The sequence below is a fragment of the Malaclemys terrapin genome, chromosome 5 (genome assembly GCF_027887155.1).
Source record: "Malaclemys terrapin pileata isolate rMalTer1 chromosome 5, rMalTer1.hap1, whole genome shotgun sequence".
Lineage (NCBI taxonomy): Eukaryota > Metazoa > Chordata > Testudines > Emydidae > Malaclemys > Malaclemys terrapin.
Window position 1 is genome coordinate 72,489,208 of NC_071509.1, and position 13,459 is coordinate 72,502,666.

The window sequence follows — 13,459 nt, forward strand, 5'->3', positions numbered from 1 at the left end:
AGGGTATGAAGATGCAAAGGTTTCAATATAAAAAATCTTCGGTCATTCGCAAAATCAATAGTAGTAAGAAGAATAGTTTATTATTTTGATTCTCTTAATCCAACTAATAATTTGCAGAATCCGTTGTCATTGCCTGTTGCCAGAGGGAGAACCTGTATTTCCGCAGCTCCCATGAACGTGGGATCCCTTAATCTCTGGATGCTCCATTACACTCCGTTTTGTGACCTTCAGTGTGGGGAGGGTAAGGAAAGAAGCTGCATCAACCTTGGGCAGCTCAATGAATTTTCACAGCAGCCTGGCTCTAGCTCGAGCATGCTCAGTGCAGCGCTGACCTACTTTTGCGTGCCGAAGTCTGGAGAGCGCTGGCTGCCGTTCCGCTGAGAAGGAGCCGCCGGTGCTGCTGTCTTCTGGGGTCGCGCTTGGAATGTTGCGGCACCCCAACGTTCCACAGCCAAACGTCTGGACACCGCCGCGTCGCTCCATCGAGCGCAGCCCGGGTTGCTGAGGCAGGCGGTTGCTTGCAACACGCTACGTAGGGAGCACGGATTACAGCCGCAGCGACGGAGCCACCTCTGTGAGCATTTCTATCGGGCTTCGGTTCAGTTTCTTCTCTGTTTTCCATCGCGGTGAAGGCGAAAGGCTCTGTAGCAACCTGAGGCGCAGCATTAAAGTAGGAGAGCATCGTGGGGAGCAGAGATCTCGGGCCCGGGCGATCGCACTAAAGGCTAAGTGGCAAAGAGGAGGGTTGACTCACCTAGGAGATAGGCATCAGGCTGGAGGTTGGATTTATTCTTATAACTTGTAGCTTCCTACAGAGCATTGGTGGGCTGTATGGGCATCAGGGTCGGATTAGCCGCTGGGCACAATAGGATTGACCAGGACCCCAGCTGTAGGGAGCAGCGGTGGAACAGAGACTGCCAGTCAGGGAAGGTGACCATGACCTGCTGTTGATTTTCCTCATAGGTTGGGTAGGGGGCTCCCACCGGATGATGATGATACTCTGGGGGTGTAGGGGGACCCTCTATGCTGGAAGGGGGAGTCTGACCCACCTATTCAGGAGTCCTGCCAGCTTGAAGATGAGAACTAGTTGTGATCCCTGAACCACCACAGCTGTAAAGGGTTTGGGGTGGGGGTGAGGGGGAAATTTTACTGATACCACCCCCAAAAGACACCCCCCCCCGATAGGGGAAGAATCTTACAATTCAGTTGTCTTCAGGTTTTATTTGCATGACAAGCTATACAAGTGCTGCCAGAGTATAGGTAAAGGATTCCTCAGGTACAGCCTACCCAGGAGGGGGTTATACACTATGTTTGGGGGTTGATTGCCTTTGTCCATTTGCCATTGCTAACCATTGCTGATCCTATGGCAAATAGATACATAGTACAATGCTATCTCTGTCATCTCTCTCGGCCCGGATCAGGCACTTTTTCCTCATCACTTTTGGATGTCTGTTATGGTTTCTGATTATTGGAGGAAATATTTGTCTCCATGTATTTGGGCCGTTGGAACAGAAAATCTCTCTGTCTCAATCTCTTCTCTGCAACATTGACTGCACAGTTGCCTTTTGAGCCATGCCTTTTTCTGGGTTTAGACTGTGCTTTGTGCCTCCCAAGCTCCATCTCCAGTTTGTGGTCACTGATTCTGTATTTGGTGAGATTCAGCCTTAGTTTTGCACATTTCACCGTGGTGCTCTGACTGGGATCTGCAGCAGTCCTGCCTGTTGCTGTTTTTGATTTGCAGTATTGTCGATCCCAATTATTCAAAAATCATGAGTTCCAAAAGGATGGGGGCTGCCAGGGCACTGTATGGGAGTGCGCCTAAGAACTGGGTTGCTTTAACCCAAACCCCATTGTCACCCATAGTAACATACAAATTGTCATAGCAAACCAGCAGTCAATCAAATCCAGGATCCTGTCTCTGAGGGTAGTCAGTGCCAGATGCTTCAGAGGAAGGTGCAGTAATCCAGTTGGAAAGATTACTAAATAATCCTAACAATAATGAATGCCAGTTCTTAAAGCACTGCTTCATGCAGCAGGGAAACCCAAGAGATCAATCAAATATTAGGCATTCCTAATGTACCCATCACCATACTATCTACCTGTGGTGCTTCCAAGAACCTGTACTCCTGAGAGTGTAAAGCTAAGAGGCCAAAGCCTTTTCTCTCTGGAACCTTGAACTCCAGCGTTCCCTGTTTAACTTGGAATTTTTTTATTTTGGGGAGTATGAGGTTGGACAGTAGATTTGTGGCACATTATTATACCCCTGTGGAGAGGAGGAAGGGGGGGGTATTAATTCAGCAAGTAGCACCTTTAAACAAAATAGATCTTTTAAGGAAGTTTTTTTTATTGGACTATTTTAATCTAAAGTAAAGGCAGCATGATTGTATTTTGCATTAATTAAAAGTTTTGATCAGTACAATAGTCTCATGTGATACCTATCTGAATACCATGAGTGCCTTAAAGGGACAATATTCCAACAGTCTTCAGCTTTGGAACATTCTGACAATGCCATCGTACGATGTTACTTTAGCAGTACAATATAAGCAGTATAACAGGACAATCAATTGTAAATAACAAATAAGGACCACTGAGAAGTCATATTTTTAGTTCATTTGCACAGACCAGACTTTTGTACAAAGGAGTAAAAGTTTCTAACAATCTGACAACATTGATGCCTCTTTCAGTCAGTAATATGCAGCTTTTCAAATAGATCTCTCTGATAAGCAACTTGCTTGACATTGTTTTAATTTCCAAATGGTCCTTCTAGACCAAGGGACCCCTCTTTTATGATACGTTTTGTTGAAAAACTGAAATGTTAGTTCACAGTGGAAAAGTGTTTTTGAACTGAAATGTTTTTTTAAGATGAAAAAAAATCTAGCATACTTTTTTAGTTTTTTAAAACTATACATTTTAGAACAGTTATCCTACTCATTGCAACAGGGTAGACTAGAGGTCTGCTGTACTTTGATTTGTTTTAATGGAAATCATGTTTGCAGGATTTGCATCTTTTGTTTGGTTTGTTGTGTTCAGACTGCAAAAGCATATTTGTTTGTGTTTGTGCAAGGGATAATAAAATCCCTTTCTTTTCTCTCTCTATATAAGCCTTTTAGCTTAAAGTACTATATATCAACACTGATTTATTGGACAGAAAAGCTGCAGCTTTTCTTCCACCATTTTATAGCCACCACAATGCTGTAAAATATTCATGAGTTTAAACAGCTCACAATAAAACAAATATAAATAAAGCTCTTCCAAATAGCAAACTATCCACCTGGGGGAGAATGGGGATGGGTGATTAATCTTTCTTCTGCTTTTAATTGTATACTTATAGATGTGCATGGTATCACTGAAGAGCTTGCAGTTTGAGTTGAATAGAATTAAAACACAATTCAATGAAATAAAATAGCTATGGAAGAAGGCAGTAGGTATTCATTGCAAGACAGTGAAGCCCTGAAAAAACCTCATATTGCACAATTTCCCACTTTGACAATCTGAGAAAGGCCCATTCTATACTATAACAACTGCAGTGTTTGGGGCGAGGTTAAAATGTGTTAGTTGTCCCACAAAACTGAAATACGATTCAGTATTTGGCAGCAGACAGAACCAAACTGTTTTTACCATGTCCCCCAGTTGTGCTGCAGTCCTGCAAACAGCCAACACTGTAGCACAGTTCAGGAAAAGAAACTGAAAACATAGTTGGTGCTATTTAAATTTCAAGACGAAAGCACTCCTAATTTGGACACAGCTAATGCCAGCAAAACTTCACTTTTCCCAGTATAGCTTATTCCAGTTCTCCCGCACCTAAACAAAATAAGCTATACCAGTTTTGCTGATTTAACTCTGTGTACATTGGTGGTGTCTGTCAGAGATCACACCTCATCACACCCTTAACTGACATAGCTATACCAGCAAAAGTTTGTAAGGTAGACCTGGCCCTAAATATCCCCTGTTGGATCCTTTTTTGCCAGGGCAAAACAGGTTGCAGTTTAGGGCCAGTGTGTGACTGTGTATATGTCTTGTCATTGAGTGCAATTCTAATTGCATTATTTAGTGCTTTAAACTGAAAATTCCTGCATTTAGTTAGTACAGTGTAATTTCCTATCCCTGTACAGGCATGTCCTAGAAATGCCACTGCCAAACAATGGGGATACTATTACTTTCCACCAATTACCATAATTTAATTAAATCACTCATGGCCAAGTGCAGAGCATCACAATGCATATCGAATGGGAAGGCTGAACAGGGAGGATACAAATGAAATGTGTTCCCCTATTCCAAGCCTGCAAAAAGGAGTCAGTCATTTTGTCTCAGAGCTGGTCTACACACAGACTTGCATCGAAATAACAAAAGGTGTGAATTAAAACAATTTTAGTTATTTCGGTGAAATGTAGTATGTGTAAATTCAGAATAAAAGTAGCTAAAGTCATTAAGGGCTGATAGTCCAAGCACAGTTTTTGTACAGTTGAACTCTGTTGGTTAGGGATGTAATTTAAAAAGAAATTAATTTATTAAATCAGTTCAACAACGAGTGAGGACACAGCTATATTGGTATAAAGGGTGCTTTTCCCAGTATATCTTATTTCCTTAAATTTACTGGGATAAACTGTACCAGCAGGGGATTGGGGATTGTACTGCTTTAATTATGCCAAGTTTCAACCCAATATAGTTGAAGTGATATAAAAACTATGTGTTTAGACAAGATGTAACAAACTTTGTTTTTCTTTTCATGAAAAAACTTTATTTAAAAAAATAAAAATATTTTTACTTTGATTTAAACATTTGCAGCCCAAAGCTGACAGCCTTATGGCTGTTGCTTGGGAAGAAGAAAGTGAAACTGACTATATACAAAAGTGCCCAGACCATTCTGTTCTCATTATCCAAGCTGAGTTGAATGCAAAATATAAAGAATACAAAAGAGCATAACAAGTGAAAAGTAAACCAGATATTTAAGTCTTTCAAATTTAAATGATTTTAGGTCCTACACATAGAGCCATGCGACTGGAGCCTTGTACCCATATCACGCCCCAGTGACTTCAGTTTAGCTCCACACAAGCATGAAGTTCTGTCCTCATGGGTCCCACTCTGGGATCCGGGACTAAGATGCTGTTAACTGATAGGTAAAGAAATCCAATAATTTTTAATTTGATATTATCCTTTTAAATCACAATCATTAACACACCTAAACTACAGTTAATTATTCATTGCAAGCCACCCCGACAGTTCTGAAGTGGTCATAATCACAGTGTTAGTGCTTAACCTCTTTGTACTTTATCCTGGAGGTCAGTAAGTAAAAAGCAAGTCATTAAAATGTGGTATTACATGCATATCACAGATTACATATTTTTATATAATCACTGTGGCCCTCTGAAGGCTGGTGGGAGTTGTTATATACAAATTCATTATTCTCCCGTTACTGAAAGAGGAGCGTTAAGTTAAAATACTGTTTCTTAATGAAACCTACTTACACTGCACTGAAAATACAAAAGACTGAAACTATTCAGTTTAGAAGACATGATAAAACTTTAAAGATGTTTATATGAAATATCATTAGTCTTGAAAAGCCTTTACTATTTTATTTAAACAAAACCTATATTTTAATATTGATCCCATTAAATATCTGTCCGAGCATTCTACATTAAATGTAAAATGTGGGCTTTGGGTTTTTTTAGAATGTGTATTTATTTAAATAAAGGACTAATTCCTCCCCATCAGCTAGGAAAACCAATTATATTTTAGCAAAGTGGACTTTTACAAATAAAGTTTATGGAGTGGGGAAAGAGGAAGATAAATATATTGGGCCCAATTGTCCATTGCCTTGTCCCTTGCATAGTTACTTACTCCTGTGCCAAGTGGGTGTAAAACACTAACAAATCAGATTTCTCCAATTGTTTACACCCATGGTAGGATTTTACACCCACTTGATGTAAATAAGAGATGAAAGGTGTGTGAAGAAAATGAGAAATACACAGAAGCCAGTGGGATGAAGAAACTCACAGAGAGGTGAATCGTTGCAGGGAGATTCCATATCCCTCTTTTCTCTGCTATTCCCTTTCAACCAAAGGGATTTAAGTCCCTGATCTATCTACATTTAGTTTGAGTGATGAAGAAGTAGCAGTGCTAAAAGCCATAGCCTAGGGTATGCAAAGAGTTAAGCAAATATCTCATAAAGTGACACAGCTGTTTCTGGAGTAATAGCTTTGTGTACCAAACCATGAAGCACAGACTGCCTGACCTCCTAAACAAATACAACTGCTAAATACATCCTGATGATTTATGCATCAGAGCTCTTTATTATTGTAGTAGAAACCTTGAAAAAGAGTATATACCTAATCATCCAACAAATTTACTGGACATGAAATTCTAGGCTTAAGAGACCTCTTCACTACTGATTCTACAGCAGATCTTTCTGTGTCTGTATAACCCACAACTCACTAATGGAACATGTCCATCAAAATGCAGCAGAAGTAAGCTTCTCTTCTGAAAAAAAAATCATTCTGTTTTTGAGTCCTTAATTGGTAACTTGGGAATTTATTAAGCTGCTTTGTCCATGTGAAAAAATATATTCTTACAAATTGCAGAGAGGAAGCCTTCTAGTTAACTTGTTCTCTAAATGTATCTGGCTAGATGTCCACTTTACATGGAATAGACCAGGGATAGGCAACCTATGGCACGTGTGCCGAAGGCGGTACACGAGCTGATTTTCATTGGCACTCACACTGCCTGGGTCCTGGCCACTGGTCCGGGGGGCTCTGCATTTAATTTAATTTTAAATTAAGCTTCTTAAACATTTTAAAAAACCTTATTTACTTTCTATACAACAATAGTTTAGTTATATATTACAGACTTATAGAAAGAGACCTTCTAAAAACGTTAAAATGTATTACTGGCACACGAAACCTTAAATCAGAGTGAATAAATGAAGACTCAGCACACCACTTCTGAAAGGTTGCCGACCCCTGGAATAGATGCTTGTGATACAATTTCATTTACACTGAAGTGTATCAAGGGTTTTGCTCAGATGTTTGGCAGAGGTTCTCTACACTGCCGCACAAGAGATCCACACTCAATTCTTTAGGTCATCAAGGACTGGGGGAAGATTCTTGAGGAATTTAATAATCCTTCCAGATAATTACAGAGCAGCAAGCTTCATCTACTCATTTTAGGTTGAATGGATTATGGGCCTTGAGGATGGTTTGGAGAGGGGTGGAATTTAGGTCCCAATCCAGTAAAGCACTTAAGCACCTGCATTCCTTTAAGTATAAGAGGTCCCATTGGCTTGGGACTATTCATATGCTTAACTGCTTTTCAGGATTAGGATCTCAAGTAGGAAGAACAATTATTGAGTGGGATTCTGCTGATCTGCTTTGCAACTGTGTAGGTATATTATAAACCTAACTGTAAAGCAGAATTTTCTTTATTTGCTGTGAATTTCCTGCTAGTTCATTCAGTGTTAAAATATGATGTGCAGCTAGTGCTCCTTAAACAAAGGACTTCATCATAAAGTATGTCACTCATTTTAGAATGACATTTATGTCCATCACATTGTATATCTTATTGCTTGGCATTTTATAACTGTAACTTCTTAGTCTGAATCTCAATTTTGAAATAAAGATTACAGAAACCTTTACAAAGGGTAAAGAAAAGAAACCTGTCTCAAAACCTCCTGTAGTGTTAGTGCTGTCTGTAACAAGTAGCTTAGAAGGGTTTCTTTATTAATATGACTCTTCTCTGTAACATAGTTTTGTTATCTCCTCAGAGCCAGTGTATGTCTCTGAATTCTCCATTTTGCTTGCTTTCATTATTTATTGTTGTTTGTCACTTTACAAACAAAAGGACAGGTTCCTGCCTAAAGTAGCTTAGTAGGGTCTTTAAGCTATAGACTCGTTTATACATTTACTTGTAAACAGCATTCCTAGTTAACAAAAACAGATTAGTTTGCAAATACTGAATTGCCCTACTGAAGGCCATTCCACCTAGTAATCCATCTCTGTCAGTGGTCAATACCACATGCTTCAGAGGAAGGTGCAAAAAATCGCCATAGTAGAGATTTATGTACATTGAAGTATGACTTTTTGTATCCCTTCCATACTTTTTTGACTAGCTTTCTTTTTTTAATCCTTATTATGACTGGATTTAACTAGATACTGTCATTTTCTATATAAATGCCCAGTCTATTTTTATTCTTGTTTCGCTCTGGGCTTTAATGTTATCTTGTGGCAATGGGTTTCACATGCTAATTGTGTGTTGTGTAAAACATTATTTCCTTTTATCAGTTTAAAATTTTCTGCCTTCGGTTTCATTGAATGTACCCTTGTTCTGGTATTATGAGAAAAGGTAAATAGGAGTGCCTGATCTATTTTCTCTATACCGATCAATGTTTTGTATACTTTAATCACATCCCCTCTTATTCATCTCCTCTCTGAGCTATATAGTCTTCTAATCTTGTTCTTAGACTAATTCTGCTTTATCCTTTTTGAGATAAGTTAAATTGAAGAGTTTCTGAACATGAGAAACCAAAACAATATGAGATAAAAGCACAACTTTAGATTCCTACTAACTACATACAAAAGATAAATTCTTTTTATTATTCCAACACTTACACATAGCTTCTTGGGCATGTCTACACTTGCCATTTAAAGCGGAAAAATTCCCTTTTGCATGCAAAAACCATGGGAGCGTCTACATTTGCCAATGACTTTTTGCAGTGAAACTCAGAAGCTTCACCGCAAAAAGAAAACCACCTCCACGAGAGGCGTACAATTCTTACCGGTGATGCTTTTGCGGTGATGTGCAAGTGAAGACATGTTCTTCCTGTTTACACAGCTTTTAGCCTCCGGAGGATATACCACAATGCCTAGGTGACCACTCTGGCGAGCAGCTCTGCTGCTCTGATGCCAGGTAAACAGACATCCACCCCTCCCCCTGCAAAGCCCCTGGAACTTTGAAACTCCCCTTCCACTTATCTGGCCAGGTGACAATGCCTGTTCCACGGAGCAAACGATCCCCTGCTTGGAGCAATGCTGAGCTCCTGGAGCTGATCAGTGTTTGGGGAGAGGAAGCTGTGCAGGGACCCAGATGCCCCGATCACACACACCCCTTCCCACAAGACCCATCGTCAAACTGGAGAGAACTGCACTGTTGGATAGCTGCCCTAGAGTGCTGCTCTCATCTGCAATGGAAGTGCTGCTAATGTAAACACTCTCTGATGCCTCAGGAATTAAGCGCTTTACTTTCACCGGTTCCCTATCACCGATGAAACTTACAGCGCAAAAACTCTGCAAATGTAGACATACCCCTTGTGTACTTAGAGATCTGGCCCTTCCCACAGTTACCGAGTCTTCAAACAGGTCTTCTCGACGGTGCTTTCACTCCTTTCTCCTTCTTTAGACTTACATGGTAAGGCCATAGCCAATCTTTACTGGCTCTAGTCAACATCTAACTAAACTCTTACAGTTTATCCGTCTCGTTAATCTGTCTCCTCATTCTAGAATACCACTACCCAAAATTATAAAGGAATGCTAGAGGGGAGTTGCCATGGTGACTCCAAGTATCATTTCTAGAAGCTCTTAAGGCTTAGACACAAAATCCTCATTACTTCACATGTCCCTTGCTACTCTGTTTTTGGTGTCCCTAAGGTAATTCTCATATTTGTGCCTCTCGCAGGTTGAGTATGACAGGGCTAAAGACACTTGGCTAGCTAGGCAGCTCTGTCAGCGCACCTAAGGCCCTAACCTGCCTGTGAACATCTCTGGTGTAAGTGGCAGAATGGTAGGATGTTTGTTCTCACAGAGACCCAAGGAGAAGGTTCTGAAAGATTCTAAAGGCAACTGAAATCAGCTGTAGAGACAGAGAAACATGCATCAAGCTGGAAGCCATTAAACCAGTCAAGGAATCAGGTGCCCAAAGCTCTAAGGAAATGGTTAAGTCATGCAACAATTGCCATCCTGACACTTACTAGCTAGAGACGGTAAAGAAGGAAACAGGAGAAAAGTCATGAGGGTATAAGCAAAGAAATATCCCACAGAGACTGAGAAGATTCTGTCATGTCACTTTTTAGGACCACTGCTTTTAGGATGATAGCTTTATTAATAAGAGGATGACAAAAGCCAGACAACTTGCTACCAGTTGTGAATGAACTGTGTTACTATTCATCTGCCTGCCTAGGCCCTAACAGTTTAATCTTTTATTGGGTGGTTCACACTCATGAGCCTCTGAACTCCCAGTGATCTTCTGACCCTTCTGAATGGCATAAATAAGTCCCAGTGTCTGCATTTCTGCTCCAGTAAAACCTATTAGCTTTTGACAGTTGTCCACTGTATAAACATATTGCCTCTAAGACCAGAAAAAGGTATGGGTGTGAAGAGAAAAACCTGTAAGTAGTATTTAAATATCAGGGGTTAACTTTAACCATGATTTTGTAGTATTGTCCTCATGACTGCCAGTCAGGTGGTGGTTTTTGTGCTGTGGACAACTGAGAACAAGGATGAAACCAAAGTTCTCTTTCCTTTTTCTTCATATTTACAGACCAAGCAAACTAACTCTGGACTGTTAGTGTTCCTCAAACTATAGAGACACCATTTACCCATTATACAATGAGTTGATTTCTTTTGGTTTGCTGTTGAATTGAATAACCTCATAGCACTAGATAATAGGGATACATGTTATTAGAAGGAGAACAAATTAATATAGACATAGTAAGCCAGAACAAGGTATGCATCAATGTCTCTCATTTATGTACCCCTGTTCAGAATGACCAGTTGATGGAGCACAAATTCAGTACTTCTGAGTGCAGTCTCTTCATCCCCTATCAGTTTATTTGGTTTTTCAGGGGTAAAACACCAGATGTGCACTTTGGGTATGATATTAAAAATAAAAACCCAACTGGTCAATCAGAATATAGCTGCATGCAATTGATATCCCCAACAGTCTCTGAAATAACAAGAGAAAGACCTCCCAGCTTGGACCAGTGTTTATTCCTGGGAAGGAAAATTTACAAGCCTTATAGTTCCTCTCTGCTGTATTGTGCAGATAAGAGGAAATGCCTATAAATATTGGCCATATATGACTGGGGGAACATTGGCAGTGCCGCATGCTCTGGGAAACTCCCCCACATAAACAATATACAGTTAACACCCAAACAGAGTTTGTGGTCATGTCACCTGAAAGAGATGTATGCCATGCTCCCCTCAGATAACACAATTTCCAGTGGAATTCTCTAAGGAAGTTAATGCTGATTCTCGCAGTATTACTTTTAGCTGTTCAGTTTCTACCTGCTTTGTGGGGGGAGGGGAGGGCGAGAATACAAGTTCAGACGGGAGACCAATGGCAGATGTGTTGTGGTGAGAAAGGTTGCCCAAAACAGCACGTGGAGGGGCAGATGCTGCACATGTGTGTGCCAAGAGCCCTGGGGTGAATGCTGAGATTCCTCATGGATCCTCAGATTTCATGCTAGTAGGTGATATTATGTTCTCTCTGTCCCAAGGAGGTAACCCAGCACAGCTAAAGAAGTTCTTTCCCCTTTCCACAGGAAGGAGATAATTTGGCCATACAAGTAAGGTATTTTTTTTTTAAACTTCTTTAGACTTGAAGTCTGATTAATTCAATAATTGTCTTATACAGATGTGTCTGTTCATGTGCCAAAGACAGAAATAACTACATTATTTACAGTGACAAAGATAATCATTTATAATTTTTCCCCATTCTGTGACAAAAATGCCCACATCACAGTAATTGGGTCTCATGAAAATGATGGGATTAATTTGTGTACTTAACAAAGTGTACTGCTTCAGCTGTTGGGATTTGGGGAGAGGTCGGAAAACATTTCAGGATGCTGGGTTTGGGCCTAATGAACTCAATGGAAACTTGGACTGAGTGAGGACTGGAGGATCGGATTCAATCTGCAGATGTGGGGGTCTCAATCAGGACCTATTTTGTATTTCCATTCTTTGTTCCTCTCTAATAGCACTTTGGCACAGACAGAAGAGGATTTCCTATAATGTTTAGTTACTCTGGTGCCTTTTATAGTGTCTGAAAACATTTGTTGCCCAAGCCGCAAGTCCAAAACACTGTTTAGGATTTTTCAGAAATGCCTGACCTTTGCACCCTGGAAAATAATTAGCACTCCTCGGGAAACCTTCCGCATGCTGCAGATAGAAGCAGACCGAGATTGCTGTTGTCTCCATCCATTCTGGTTTGAGAGTATCACCGGATAAGCTTTTGATAAATAGTTGGATTAATTCTATTTACTTCAAACTGAAATGCATCTATAAGGGTACTTTCAACTGTTTTAACATTGTACAATCCAGAAATCCCATGAGTGACTGAGGGTCTAAATGACTTACGCAAGGTCACACAGCGAGTCAGTGGCAAAATGAGAAATAAAATTCAGAACTGCTGACTCCTAGATCTTGCTCTTAACACTAGAGGTAAAACTATTTAATTTTAAATGTTATGGATCATACCTTGATGATGTATTTTCAAAGTAGATATTCTTCATATTTGACTATGGACAAAACTTGGAAAAAGTTCATTGACTGAGTTTGAGTTCTGACAATACATTTACACCATACATGCAGCCTATCAGAAAAGTGTAGTTTGGAATCTTTAGTGATGATCCATCCTGGTAAATAGAGGAAAATGTTTTGATACTCTACCAACAATAATGCCAATTTGTGTGTAATCAAGTTAATTGTTCCGTGTTGTAGAGATGAGGAAAAAACTCAGTTGAGTATTGCCAGGGAAGGACAAATTCAGTTTAGAATAGAGAAAAAGAGGCCTTTTTAATTTTATTGCTCCCTTAACATATGGAACTGACCTAGTTTTGCCAGCTGTCATATTTTATCCTTGCTTAGATGCCACAGTGATTTCCATTGTTAACCAAAATCCTTAAATAAAATCAAACTGCTTTGCAAGCGAAAATGGAGACTTGGAAATTAATTAGATGTTTGCAGTTCTCTATATTTAGATCTCAGTTAGAATAGTTTATTTCTGCTAATGAACTAAGTTTTGCTGAATTTGAATGGCTAATCTTTTGAAACTTATCAATTGACCCCCTATAGTTAATGTTAAACCATATTGTGGTGTCTGTATTCCTTACACCAGCCTATGGGTGGGATTTTCAGAAGTGCCCAGCTTTGGACTAACTCTACACCTATCAAAGTCCATGGTAAAACTCCCACTCACTTCACTGCGAGCATAGTTAGACCAATACTGAGTGCTTTTGAAAACCCCACCTTATCTGCAGAAACTTCAGCCACTTTATAGGACAGTACTCAAGGGATGGTAGTGCCCAAAGAAGCCGTAGCAAGAATTACATCTCTAGTGGATATTTTTCCTTTTTAAATTTAACTTAATAAAAACTAAGTTAAATGTGTTTCTGAAATATTATATTTTAAGTATATTCCTCCAGCTTGGATAAACTCCACCATTCATACAGAACTTAAAGTCTGGCAGTAGCCTC

General features: G+C 39.8%; 1 protein-coding gene across 2 annotated transcripts in view; it reads left to right on the plus strand.

Moving 5' to 3' along the window:
- Positions 1-253: 253 nt before the first annotated feature.
- Positions 254-13,459, plus strand: part of MFAP3L (microfibril associated protein 3 like) — a 33,627-nt gene continuing 20,421 nt past the window's right edge. Inside the window, exon 1 of one of the 2 annotated variants that reach the window (XM_054030974.1) lies at positions 254-779. The gene's annotated coding sequence lies outside the window, so the exon portion shown is untranslated. The remainder of the gene's footprint in view (positions 780-13,459) is intronic. The other variant, XM_054030975.1, reaches the window with a different exon arrangement.